A 13,869-nucleotide genomic window follows, 5' to 3' on the forward strand; every position below is an offset into this window, starting at 1 on the left:
AAATCTTATGTCTGTATTTCCTGTCAACAAAGCTTTACTTCCTATTGTCAAATTTTCTCTGTTTTATCGTTCACATTTCTGAAACGTGGAGTTTTATAAACACAGGAAGCTGTAGAAAAGATTTTAACAGTTTGCCTGTCATGCCCTTGATAAACTAAAGGAAGGAAACACTTTCATTGAAATAGCACTTTCACAATTGCAGGTCATCTTGAATGCTTTACAGAATCATACAATCCCCATAGAATGGAAGCAGGTCATTTGGCCCATTGAGTCCACACTGACCCTCTGAAGAGCATCATCCAAACGCATCTCCCATCCCATCCCTATAACCCTGCTTGCCCATGGCTAACCTAGCACATCCCTGAAAACTATGGGCAATTTAGCATGGCCACTCCACCTAACCTGCACATCTTTGGATTGTGGGAGGAAACCAGGGCACCTGAAGGCACCCACACAGAGACAGAGAGAATGTGCAGACTCCACACAGACAGTCGACCGAGACTGGAATCAAACTCAGGTCTCTGGCGTTGCAAGTCAGCAGTGCTAACCAATGAGTCATCGTGCTGTCAAGCACATCTGAAGCGTAGTCACTGGGAAAATACAGGAAAAGTGGCAGCTAATGAGAAAGTGGGGACTGCAGATGCTAGAGATCAGAATCGAAGAGTGTGGTGCTGGGAAAGCACAGCTGGTCAGGCAGCATCCGAGGAGCAGGAATGTCGACGTTTCGGGCAAAACCCCTTCATCAGAAATGTGAGAAGGCGGCTGAGAGATAAATAGGGGGATGGGGGGAGGGGGGAGCGGGGAGCAAAGGTAGATGGGATCTACCTAACGCCTTCCCAGCTACCTTCCCCGCACACCTGTCCCCACCCTCGTATTTATCTCTCAGCCCCTTCTCCCCCACATTCCTGAGGAAGGGCTCATGCCCGAAACATCGATTTTCCTGCTCCTCGGATGCTGCCTGACTTGCTGTGCTTTTCCAGTACCACACTCTTCGGATGTGGCAGCTAATGTGTGGTCAGGAAACTCCTAATAAAAACAACAAAGTGATAATGAATGGATCGTATATTTTTTGTGAAGTTGATTAAGGGTGAATGAGAACATTGGCATCTAAAATTCTCTTTTCCAGTACTTTCACACAAAAGTATAAGGTTACAAGTTTTAATTGGTGGACAACAGCAGAGATCTAACTACTGCTTAGCTTCCTCCTCAATTGTCCAAGAGACGCTCACTGAGGCACGTTTTTGTCCAAGTGTTTGAGCCTTTGACAACAAGTTGATATTCTACAATCAGTGTTACTTAAAATGAAGCTTGCACAAAAGGTCTCTTTTTCCATTAAATTCTGGCAAGTAAATAAAATCTTTACAGCCTGGTGAGTGTGTTTCTGTGAAGGAGGGTAAGACGTTGAAAGCTGTGGTGCACTCTCAGTTTTGCACTTCAGAATTTGATGTGGTCGCCAAAGCCCAGATTGTTGAGAAAGTTAAAGAAAAAATCCTGCGTAAGAAACATGATGCTGTGAAAATTCAACAAAATGAAGAGCTTTTTGTATATAAATTCAATTCACCCTTATTGCAGAACAGGATTGTCTTTTTGACCTCCATTGTCACTATCTGAAGCACAAAACTATTAGTACACTGCCAGTAGCTGAATTAAATATTCATTATCTTTTCTTTCGCTGTTGCAAAATTGCAAGGCAAAGCACTCGATCAGCTGATATTAAGTTTTAACAAGCTCCTGTTGAACACATCTCGCTTAATTCTATTTATGCTAATAAGCTCCCAACTATACTCCATTCATTCCATCATCTCTTCCAAGCAAAACCAGACAAGACTGGGGGAGATGGGAGCACTGGATTCTGCTTGCCACTCTGGAGTGAGATGAAGCATGATTAATTTAATTTTTAAATAACTAATATTTTCAAAATAAATAACAAACTTGGGATCCAACAACTGGCGAATATCACAAGATAATGTTGAACATGCTCATCGCTTCTATTTCTTTGCACACTGAATGTCGACAGGCATTAATCCACTTAGTGATTTGCTGAATCAGAGCAGTTGCCCCTCCTGTTCAGCTCTGCAATGCACTTTTACTCTCAACAAGTTACCCAAGACCACCAGTCCAAGGTGCTGCTGTTCACTAGCTTTCGTTCCTGAGCCAACATTGCCCAACCAAGCAGTATTCAAGGGTGACTCCATGAATAGGAAAGATTTGGAGGGATGTGGGCCAAGTGCGGGCAGGTGGGACTGCTTTAGTTTGGGATAATGGTCGGCATGAACTGGTTGGACTGAAGATCTGATTCCATGCTGTATGAAGATTAGATTAGATTACTTACAGCATGGAAACAGGCCCTTCGGCCCAATAAGTCCACACAGACCCGCCGAAGCGCAACCCACCCATTACCCTACATTTACCCCTTTACCTAACATTACGGGCAATTTAGCATGGCCAATTCACCTGACCTGCACATCTTTGGAGTGTGGGAGGAAACCGGAGCACCCGGAGGAAGCCCACGCAGACACGGGGAGAATGTGCAAACTCCACACAGTCAGTTGCCTGAGTCGGGAATTGAACCCGGGTCTCTGGCGCTGTGAGGCAGCAGTGCTAACCACTGTGCCACCGAAGTTATGATTAAAAGAACTTGCATTTACAAAATGACTGCCACAACCTCAGCATTGCACAAGTCCGCGATGTCCTCTCAAAGTCCAGTCACTGATCTAAACTCAGAAATCTGGCAGCCAAATTTGCCCTCAAGACCTCCTCACAAATTAAATGTAGTAAAGACCAAATAGATTTGATTCTGGATGTTAGTTCAGGAACAAATTCGCCAGGACATCAAGGAGAACTATTTTGCTCTTCTTCAAGATGCTCATGTGGGATAATCTTCATCAGCCTGGGAGTTCAGACAACTCTTCAGAAAGATGATGCTCCATCAGTAAAGGACTGGTGCGCTTACAGATTGATGAAGTTAAGTTGGTAACACCAATTATAAATACAGTCATAAGAATTGATAATGAAAGTATGAAACTTAGAACAAAAGGAATCATTATTATGGGGACCAAACTACATCAGTATTCCCTGATATGACTATCCTCAATCTCAAACTCTATCTGAAGACCTGAAATAATGACTGCACATATTCAAGTCCACAAAAGCCCAATTAGCAACGTTAGAATGTTGTTCAGGTAAAGTGTGTGCAGAAAGACAGTTTAAGGATGCAGGGTAGACAACTTAAAACAGAGAGGAGGAGAGACATCTTCACTCAGGCAGTGATGAGCTTATTAAATTCTCTGCCAGAGAAAACAGTTGAAGCCAAAACATTGGCAGCTTTCAAGAGGGAATTAGTTTATAGTTTATAGATCTTAGGACTAAAGGGATCAAAGAGTATGAGGAAAAAGCAGGAATATGGTACTGAGTTGGATGATTAGCCATGATCATATTGAATGGCAGAGCAGTCTCAATTTTTTTTTATTTCAAAAATATACTTTATTCATAAAATACTTTGATGGTCTGTACAGTTGGACATGCCATACATATGTAAACATTCCATTTGTTTGCATACCGAAAACAGAGTAATCATTCTTATTTACAGGTCTATACGATTACATTTTTAGCTGAGACGTCAGCAGAGCCCAAATGACTGCCCCTGTTCTTCTTAGACAGGCAGATGTTACACAGTGGTCTTTCCCCACCGCGCCTTGGCGGCAGCTGCCCCAAGCTTCAGCGCGTCCCTCAACACGTAGTCCTGGACCTTGGAATGTCCCGTCTGCAACACTCAGTCGGGGTCAACTCCTTCAGCTGGAAGATCAACAGGTTTCGGACCGCCCAGAGAGTGTCCTTCACCGAGTTGATGATCCTCCAGGCACAGTTGATGTTCGTCTCAGCGTGTGTCCCGGGGAACAGGCCGTAGAGCACGGAGTCCCGCGTCACGGCGCTGCTCGGGACGAACCTCGACAAACACCACTGCATTCCTCTCCAGACTTCTTCTGAACAGCACATTCCAGAAGGAGGTGTGAGACAGTCTCCTCCCCCCCCCGTAGCCGCTTCGAGGGCAGCGTGCGGTGCGGCTGAGAGTCCGGGCGTGAATAAAGGATCTCACAGGCAGAGTCCTTCTCACCACCAGCCAAGCCATGCCTTGGTGCTTGTTGGAAAGTTCTGGCGAAGAGGCATTCTGCCAAATGGCTTTGACAGTCTGCTCAGGGAACCGCTCGATAGGATCCGCCCTCTCCTTTACCTGAAGGGTCTCGAGGACACTATGTGCTGACCACTTCCTGATGGACTTGTGGTCAAAGGTGCTTTTCTTCATAAACTTCTCCACGAAGGACAGGTGATACAGAACGGTCCAACTACTCGGAGCGTTCCACGGCAGCGAGGCCAGGCCCATCCTTTGCAACACCGGGGACAGGTAGAACCTCAGTACGTAGTGACACTTGGTGTTTGCGTACCGGGGATCCACGCACAGCTTGGTGCAGCCACACACAAAGGTGGCCATCAGGGTGAGGGTGGCATTGGGTGTATTTTTTTCCCCCGTTGCCCAGATCTTTGTACAGCGAGTCCCTTCGGACCCAGTCCATCTTTGAACTCCATAAAAACTGGAAGATGGCCTGGGTGACTGCGGCGGCACAGGTTCTGGGAATAGGCCAGACCTGTGCCACGTATAACAGCAATGACAGTGCCTCACACCTGATGACCAGGTTTTTTCCCACGATGGAGAGCGACCGTAGCTTCCATCTGCTCACTTTCTGCCTCACTTTGCTGATACGCTCCTCCCAAGACTTGGCGCACGCCCCAGTCCCCCCGAACCAAACACCCAGCACCTTCAGGTGATCGGTCCTGACGGGGAAGGGGATCGAGGATTGGTCGGCCCAGTTCTCAAAGAGCATGGCCTCGCTCTTGCTCCGATTTACCTTGGCCCCTGAGGCCCGTTCGAACTGGTCACATATGTACGTGAGTCTGCGCACGGACAGCGGATCCGAGCAGAAAACGGCGACGTCATCCATGTACAGGGAGGCCTTAACCTGCAGGTCCCCACTGCCAGGAATAGTCACCCCTCTCAGGCTCGCATCCTTCCTGATGGACTCGGCAAATAGCTCTATGCAGCACACAAACAAGGCAGGAGAGAGAGGACAGCCCTGCCTGACTCCAGATCTGACTGGGAAGCTATCTGATTCCCATCCATTGATTGAGACTGCACTGACAATGTTGGTTTAGAGCAGTCTGATCCAATTGCAGATTCTCTCCCCAAAGCCCATTTTGGAGAGAACATCTCTCAAATACCTGTGTGATATCCTGTCAAAGGCTTTCTCCTGGTCCAGGCTGATCAGGCAGGTGTCCAATCCTCTGTCCTGCACGTAGGCGATCGCATCCCTGAGGAGTGCGAGACTCTCAGCGATCTTCCTGCCCGGCAAAGCACAGGTTTGGTCAGGGTGAATCACTGACCCCAGAGCAGACCTGACCCGGTTGGCGATTACCTTTGACAGAATTTTGTAATCTGCATTCAACAGTGAGATTGGTCTCCAAATTTTGAGTTCATCCCTCTCCCCCTTCCGCTTGTAGACGATGGTGATGATGCCTTTCCTCATGGATTCACTCATGGTACCTGCCGGAAGCATACTGACATACACCTCCAGCAGGTCCTGGCCAATCAAGTCCCACAGAGCGGAATAGAGCTCGACTGGTAAGCCGTCGCTTCCGGGAGTTTTATTCTTTTCAAAGGACACGAGGGCCTTGGTCAGCTCGTCCAGAGATAGCGGCTGGTCCAGTCTTTCCCGTGTTCTGTCGTCTAAGACCTCCGTGATAGAGGACAGGAACGACTGGGAGGCTGTGCTGTCGGTCGGCTTCGCGTCATACAGACTGGCATAGAAGAATTTACTGATCCTCATGATGTCAGCCTGAGATGACGTTATCGAGCCATCTTCTTCCTTTAGGCCGCTGAGCACAGAGGTCTCTTTGTGCACCTTCTGGAAGAAGAAACGTGAGCACGTCTCGTCCTGCTCCACCGAGCGGACCCTGGACCGGAAGATTATCTCGGAGGCCTCCGAGGCAAAGCGCGAGGCTTGCTGGCCCTTCACCTCCTTGAGGTCCTCCATGACATCGACCCCCATCGTCTGCAGCAGGAGCAGGTTCTGCATACTTTCCTGGAGTTGGGACAGTTTTTCCCGCCTCTCTCTCGCCTCCTGAACACCTTTTGAGGATGAAGAACCTCTTGATGTTTCCTTTTACTGTTTCCCACCAGTCCGCTGGGGACTCAAAGAGAGGTTTCACGGTTCTCCAACCTGCGTAGTCCCTCTTGAGCTCCTCAATGTTTCCCGGGGTCAACAGCTTTGTGTTCAGCTTCCACATTCCCTTACCAGCCCGCCACTCGTCCTGTAGGTGACAGTCGGCCAGCAGGAGGCAGTGGTCAGAGAAGAACACCGTCTTGACGTCGGTGGATCTGACCGAGAGCGTTCAGGACACAAACAGATAATCTATCCTTGAGCGGATAGACCCGTCTGCCCGTGACCAGGTTTATCTACGCTGCGCTCCGTCTGCAGGGGTGCTGAAGACGTCGTGCAGCTTGGCATCTTTTACCGTGTCCATCAGGGCTCTAGACGTGGCGTCCAGTTTACTGCCCCCCCCCCCGCCGGATCATCCATCTGCATCAATGATACAGAATGACCGGCCTGAATGTAGCCAGCAACAGTGGAAGCTGCTGCAGGACGGCCAACCGTTCACTCTTACCCACTGGGGCGTACACATTAATCAGTCTCAGCGGAGCATTCCTGTACATGACGTCGGCGATGAGGAGGTGCCCGCCCACCACCTCCTTAACCTTGGAGACGGTGAAGTTGCCTCCTCGCAACAGGCTATCGTTGCCCCCCGATCAAACTGACGGCCCATGGGCCCACAAGCTCGACCATCTCCTGTAGCGGTATCCCACACTCCTGCAGAAACAGGACGTCGGCTTTAACATTGGCCAGGAAGGCCATCGTAGAAACACATCACGTAGCCGATTTGATGCTATGCACATTGATGCTGGTAATTTTTAACCCCATTTTAACAGTTTACGAGGTTAACACTGTCCATTTGCTGCTGGTCTTGCCCCTCTGGGGTAGCTCTGTGCATCCCTGTGGTGACAGCAAACTGCTGGACCTTCCCAGGGCTGAGGTAGCTGTCCGGCTCCACGCTGAAGCCACTTCCCCGCTCTGGTGTCTTCGGGTCGGGCCCAAGGTCCGCATAGTCCAGTTCTCCATCTGACAGCGGGACTGTCACAGGACCGCTGCTCCCAGTTACCTGGAGCTGTGGGCTGGTGGGTACCTCTTGGTTCTCACCAGGTGGGGAGAGGTCTTTACCCATCCCCTCAGAGGGATCGTCTATCCTTGCTTGGGCGGTGCTGCCCTCCTTTTTCCCCACGGCGCTCTGTCTCTTCCTCTGGTGACGACCCTCCTTGCGCCCGTCCTCACCGCCGGAAGAGCTGCCTGTATCCTCGTCGTGTAGGTGTCGCTTCCCCCTTCGCTGGGTGGCTTTGGGAGGTTTCCTCTTCCTGCTTTTGACAGTAATCCAATCCTCTGCCTCCTTTGATCCCTCCTCTTCCATTTCCTCCGTCTGTCTTGAAGGAGCTTGGATCGGCTGCTGCATCTCCTCGCTGTCTGCCGTCTGCTCCGCTACAGCCTGCCCTTCCTTCTGGGTGCCTCCAGACACCGTTCCCGTGCTGTTTTGTGGTACCTTGCTGGTCTTAGGCGGTCCACGGCTCGTGTTGCCACCTCCAGCCATCTGTGCGTAGATGGCGGCCCTCGTCTTGGGCAGGCCTTGTACATGTGGCCCGCCTCTCCGCACAGACTACAGTTCTTGGCCTCCTTACATTCCTTGGTCGGGTGGCCTTCCTGCTAGCAGTTTCGGCAGACGGTCACCTGACAATCCGCCGCCATGTGGCCTGACCTCCGGCAGGTTCGGCACACTTTCGACTGCCTTGCGTATGTCAGGTAACCTCTGCTTCCTCCGATGGCAAAGCTGGAGGGTGGGTGGAGGATGTTCCTACTGGCATCGACCCTCAGGGTTACCCTGACCTGTCGTTTGCTGGTCCAGATCCCGAAAGGATCGATCACATCGGTACTCTATCCCCCGACCTGGATGTACCTTCTCAGGAAGGTCAGGACACCTGCTGCTGGGACGTGAGGGTTGTACATCTGGATTGTTACAACCCGACTCCTCTGCGCAGGAAGCACACACAACGGGACCGCCGACAAGACGGAGAACAGAGGTTCCCCTTCCTTCTCCTTGAAGACCTTCAGGAGCTGCTCGCAATTCTTCACACTCCTGAAGGTCACGTCGAAATAGCCTGCCGCAGGGAAATCCTGCAGGCAGTACACGTCCGCTGCTTCGAACCCGCAGCACTCCAGCAAAATCTTCTTCACGAGCACCGTCTCAAAGGGCCAAATGGCCTGCTGATATTTTTATATTTCTGTGAATCTGTGCTGCATTACACAAGGTCAGATTTCTGGATATCATTCTCAGTGATGATGGTTTAACCTCCTTTGAACATTATATTGTGCAGCATGATTCATGCACTCACATTAATTTTCTGTTCATTGATTGTAACCTTTAATTCATTTACTATAAAGCAGTTAATGAAGACATTAAAAGCATGCAAATAGGATCTTAGTACAGCCACTAATCAAAACGCAGATGAAGTTAAACCCCAAGTCCAGTAAAGATCAGATAGTGTCTTTAAATGGAAACATGCAAAATTTCAAGAGTGTAACCTACAGATTTGGAAAGATTCAACAGTTTTGTTTTTAATATAAACATGTCAAATACATTCCGTTCATTAATTTACTAAAATGTGAAGACTCTGCAACCAGTCCACCCTCTCACCACTTAACAACACATGACAACACATCATAGGCTCCATCAGAGGAGTTAGTAAACCTCTGCTGCTTCTCGGCCTTTTGGTTCGGAATATGTGTAGTTCCTGAGGACCAGAGGAAGAGATTCTGCTAGAGTGCTGTCGGTTCGACGCAGCGGACGTGTGCTGACGGGGGAGAAACCACGGGGATCGTGTTGCGAGCCGTCGGAGCTGCTGGAGACCATCGCTGGATCGTGATTGGACGTTGGAGGATCGTTTGGTTGTGCTGACCTGCTCTTGGTGGATCTTTATGCTGGCTTCGGCCTAACGCCAATTCAGGTACCAGCCAACCTCAGAGCTATGGCCTCAGCAGCCGCTCGCAGCCCTGGCCAGGGCATTCGCAACACAGTCAGGGTGACTGTGAAGAAGGTGGAGGAGCACACACCAGTCGATCGGACGGTGCTCGTGAAGAAGATTTTGCTGGAGTGCTGCGGGTTTGAAGCCGCGGACGTGTACTGCCTGCAGGATTTCCCTGCAGCAGGCTATTTCGATGAGACCTTCAGGAGCGTGAAGAATTGCGAGCAGCTCCTGAAAGTCTTCAAGGAGAAGGAAGGGGAACCTCTGTTCTCCGTCTTGTCGGTGGTCCCGTTGTGTGTGCTTCCTGCGCAGAGGAGTCGGGTTGTAACAATCCAGATGTACAACCCTCACGTCCCAGCAGCAGATGTCCTGACCTTCCTGAGAAGGTACATCCAGGTCGAGGGAGAGAGTACCGATGTGGTCGATCCTTTCGGGATCTGGACCAGCAAACGACAGGTCAGGGTAACCCTGAGGGTCGATGCCAGTAGGAACACCCTCCACCCACCCTCCAGCTTTGCCATCGGAGGAAGCAGAGGTTACCTGACATACGCAGGGCAGTCGAAAGTGTGCCGAACCTGCGGGAGGTCAGGCCACATGGCGGCGGATTGTCAGGTGACCGTCTGCCGAAACTGGAAGCAGGAAGGCCACCCGACCAAGGAATGTAAGGAGGCCAAGAACTATAGTCTGTGCGGAGAGGCGGGCCACATGTACAAGGCCTGCCCAAGACGAGGGCCGCCATCTACGCACAGATGGCCGGAGGTGGCAACATGAGCCATGGACCGCCTAAGACCAGCAAGGTACCACAAAACAGCACGGGAACGGTGTCTGGGGGCACCCAGAAGGAAGGGCGGGCTGTAGAGGAGCAGACGGCAGACAGCGAGGAAATGCAGCAGCCGATCCAAGCTCCTTCAAGACAGACAGAGGAAATGGAAGAGGAGGGATCAAAGGAGGCAGAGGCAGGAAGAAGAAGCAGGAAGCAGTCAAAAGCAGGAAGAAGAAACCTCCCAAAGCCACCCAGCGAAGGGGGAAGCGACACCTACATGACGAGGATACAGGCAAGGAGGGTCGTCACCAGAGGAAGAGACAGAGCGCCGTGGGGAAAAAGGAGGGGAGCACCGCCCAAGCAGGAAAAGACGATCCCTCTGAGGGGATGGGTAAAGGCCTCCCCCCACCCGTGAGAACCAAGAAGTGCCCACAGCTCCAGGTAACTGGGAGCAGCGGTCCTGTGACAGCCCCGCTGTCAGATGGAGAACTGGACTATGCGGACCCTGGGCCCGACCCGAAGACACCAGAACAGGGAAATGGCCCCAGCGTGGAGCCGGACAGCTACCTCAGCCCTGGGAAGGTCCAGCAGTTTGCCGTCACCACGGGGATGCACACAGCTACCTCAGAGGGGCAAGACCAGAAGCAAATGGACACTCTGTTAACCTCGTAAACTGTTAAAATGGGGTTAAAAATTGCCAGCATCAATGTGCGTAGCATTAAATCGGCTACGCGATGTGTATCTACGATGGCCTTCCTGGCCAATGTTAAAGCCGACGTCCTGTTTCTGCAGGAGTGTGGGATACCGCACCTCAGCAGCTACAGGAGATGGTCGAGCTTGTGGGCCCATGGGCCGTCCGTTTGGTCGAGGGGCAACGATAGCCGGCCTGGGTATCCTGTTGCGAGGAGGCAACTTCACCATCTCCGAGGTTAAGGAGGTGGTGGGCGGGCGCCTCCTCGTCGCCGACGTCATGTACAGGAATGCTCCCCTGAGACTGATTAATGTGTACGCCCCAGTGGGTAAGAGTGAACAGTTGGCCGTCCTGCAGCAGCTTCCACTGTTGCTGGCTACGTCCAGGACGGTCATTCTGGCCGGAGACTTCAACTGAATCATTGATGCAGATGGACGATCCGGCGGGGGGGGAACAGTAAACTGGACGCCACGTCTAGAGCCCTGATGGACACGGTAAAAGATGCCAAGCTGCACGACGTCTTCAGCACCCCTGCAGACGGTGCGCAGCGTAGATAAACCTGGTCACGGGCAGACGGGTCTATCCGCTCAAGGATAGATTACCTGTTTGTGTCCCGAACGCTCTCGGTCAGATCCACCGATGTCAAGCTGGTGTTCTTCTCTGACCACTGCCTCCTGCTGGCCGACTGTCACCTACAGGACGAGTGGCGGGCTGGTAAGGGAACGTGGAAGCTGAACACAAAGCTGTTGACCCCGGGAAACATTGAGGAGCTCAAGAGGGACTATGCAGGTTGGAGAACAGTGAAGCCCCTCTTTGAGTCCCCAGCGGACTGGTGGGAAACAGTAAAAGGGAACATCAAGAGGTTCTTAATCCTCGAAGGTGTTCAGGAGGCGAGAGAGAGGCGGGGAAAACTGTCCCAGCTCCAGGAAAGTATGCAGAACCTGCTCCTGCTGCAGATGATGGGGGTCAATGTCACGGAGGACCTCAAGGAGGTGAAGGGCTAGCAAGCCTCGCTCTTTGCCTCGGAGGCCTCCAAGATAATCTTCCGGTCCAGGGTCCGCTCGGTGGAGCAGGACGAGACGTGCTCACGTTTCTTCTTCCAGAAGGTGCACAAAGAGAGCTCTGTGCTCAGCAGCCTGAAGGAAGAAGATGGCTCGCTAACGTCATCTCAGGCTGACGTCATGAGGATCAGTAAATCCTTCTATGCCAGTCTGTATGACGCGAAGCCGACAGACAGCGCGGCCTCCCAGTCGTTCCTGTCCTCTATCACGGAGGTCTTAGACGACAGAACACGGGAAAGACTGGACCAGCCGCTATCTCTGAACGAGCTGATCAAGGCCCTCGAGTCCTTCGAAAAGAATAAAACTCCCGGAAGCGACGGCTTACCAGTCGAGCTCTATTCCGCTCTGTGGGACTTGATTGGCCAGGACCTGCTGGAGGTGTATGTCAGTATGCTTCCGGCAGGTACCATGAGTGAATCCATGAGGAAAGGCATCATCACCATCATCTACAAGCGGAAGGGGGAGAGGGAGGAACTCAAAAATTGGTGACCAATCTCACTGTTGAATGCGGATTACAAAATTTTGTCAAAGGTAATCGCCAACCGGGTCAGGTCTGCTCTGGGGTCAGTGATTCACCCTGACCAAACCTTTGCTGTACTGGGCAGGAAGATCGCTGAGAGTCTCGCACTCCTCAGGGATGCGATCGCCTACGTGCAGGACAGAGGGTTGGACACCTGCCTGATCAGCCTGGACCAGGAGAAAGCCTTTGACAGGATATCACACACGTATATGAGAGATGTTCTCTCTAAAATGGGCTTTGGGGAGGGAATCTGCAATTGGATCAGACTGCTCTAAACCAACATTGTCAGTGCAGTCTCAATCAATGGGTGGGAATCAGATAGCTTCAGGCAGGAGTCAGGCAGGGCCATCCTCTCTCTCCTGCCTTGTTTGTGTGCTGCATAGAGCCATTTGCCGAGTCCATCAGGAAGGATGCAAGCCTGAGAGGGGTGACTATACCTGGCAGCAGGGGCCTGCAGATTAAGGGCTCCCTGTACATGGATGACATCGCCGTTTTCTGCTCAGATCCGCTGTCCGTGCACAGACTCATGTGAATATTTGACCAGTTCGAACGGGCCTCGGGGCCCAAGGTAAATCGAGGCAAGAGCAAGGCCATGCTCTTTGGGAACTGGGCTGACCAATCCTCGATCCCCTTCACCGTCAGGACCGACCACCTGAAGGTGCTGGGTATTTCGTTCTGCGGTGGCTGGAGCATGCGCCAAGTCTTGGGAGGAGCGTATCAGCAAAGTGAAGCAGAAACTGGGCAGTTGGAAGCTACGGTTGCTCTCTATCGCGGGAAAAAACCTGGTCATCAGGTGTGAGTTACTGTCATTGCTATTATACGTGGCACAGGTCTGGCCTATTCCCAGAACCTGTGCCGCTGCAGTCACCTGGGCCATCTTCCAGTTTATATGGAGGTCAAAGATGGACCGGGTCCGAAGGACTCTCTGTACAAAGATCTGGGCAACGGGGGGAAAAAACACACCCAATGCCACCCTCACCCTGATGGCCACCTTTGTGTGTGGCTGCATCAAGCTGTGCGTGGATCCCCGGTACGCAAACACCAAGTGTCACTACGTGCTGAGGTTCTACCTGTCCCCGGTGTTGCGAAGGATGGGCCTGGCCTCGCTGCCGCGGAACGCTCCGAGTAGTTGGACCGTTCCATATCACCTGTCCTTCGTGGAGAAGTTTATGAAGAAAAACACCTTTGACCACAAGTCCATCAGGAAGTGGTCAGCACGTAGTGTCCTTGAGACCCTTTGGGAAAAGGAGAGGGCGGATCCTATCGAGCGGTTCCCTGAGCAGACTGTCAAAGCCATTTGGCAGAATGCCTCTTCGCCAGAACTTTCCAACAAGCACCAAGACATGGCTTGGCTGGTGGTGAGAAGGGCTCTGCCTGTGAGATCCTTTATGCACGCCCGGACTCTCAGCCGCACCGCATGCTGCCCTCGAAGCGGCTGCGGGGGGGACGAGACTGTCACACACCTCCTTCTGGAATGTGCTGTGCAGAAGAAACCTGGAGAGGAATGCAGTGGTGTTTGTCGAGGTTCGTCCCGAGCAGCGCCGTGACGCGGGACTCCGTGCTCTACGGCCTGTTCCCCGGGACACACACTGAGACGAACATCAACTGTGCCTGGAGGATCATCAACTCGGTGAAGGACGCTCTCTGGGCGGTCCG

General features: G+C 51.8%; 1 protein-coding gene across 4 annotated transcripts in view; it reads right to left on the bottom strand.

Moving 5' to 3' along the window:
* The window catches only part of abca2 (ATP binding cassette subfamily A member 2), a 559,549-nt gene that overhangs the window by 210,421 nt on the left and 335,259 nt on the right, over window positions 1-13,869 (bottom strand). The gene's annotated exons all lie outside the window — the stretch shown is intronic.

This window comes from Chiloscyllium plagiosum, unplaced genomic scaffold (assembly GCF_037043375.1).
Source record: "Chiloscyllium plagiosum isolate Xiang-an unplaced genomic scaffold, Cpla_swu_hap1 HiC_scaffold_21, whole genome shotgun sequence".
NCBI lineage: Eukaryota > Metazoa > Chordata > Chondrichthyes > Orectolobiformes > Hemiscylliidae > Chiloscyllium > Chiloscyllium plagiosum.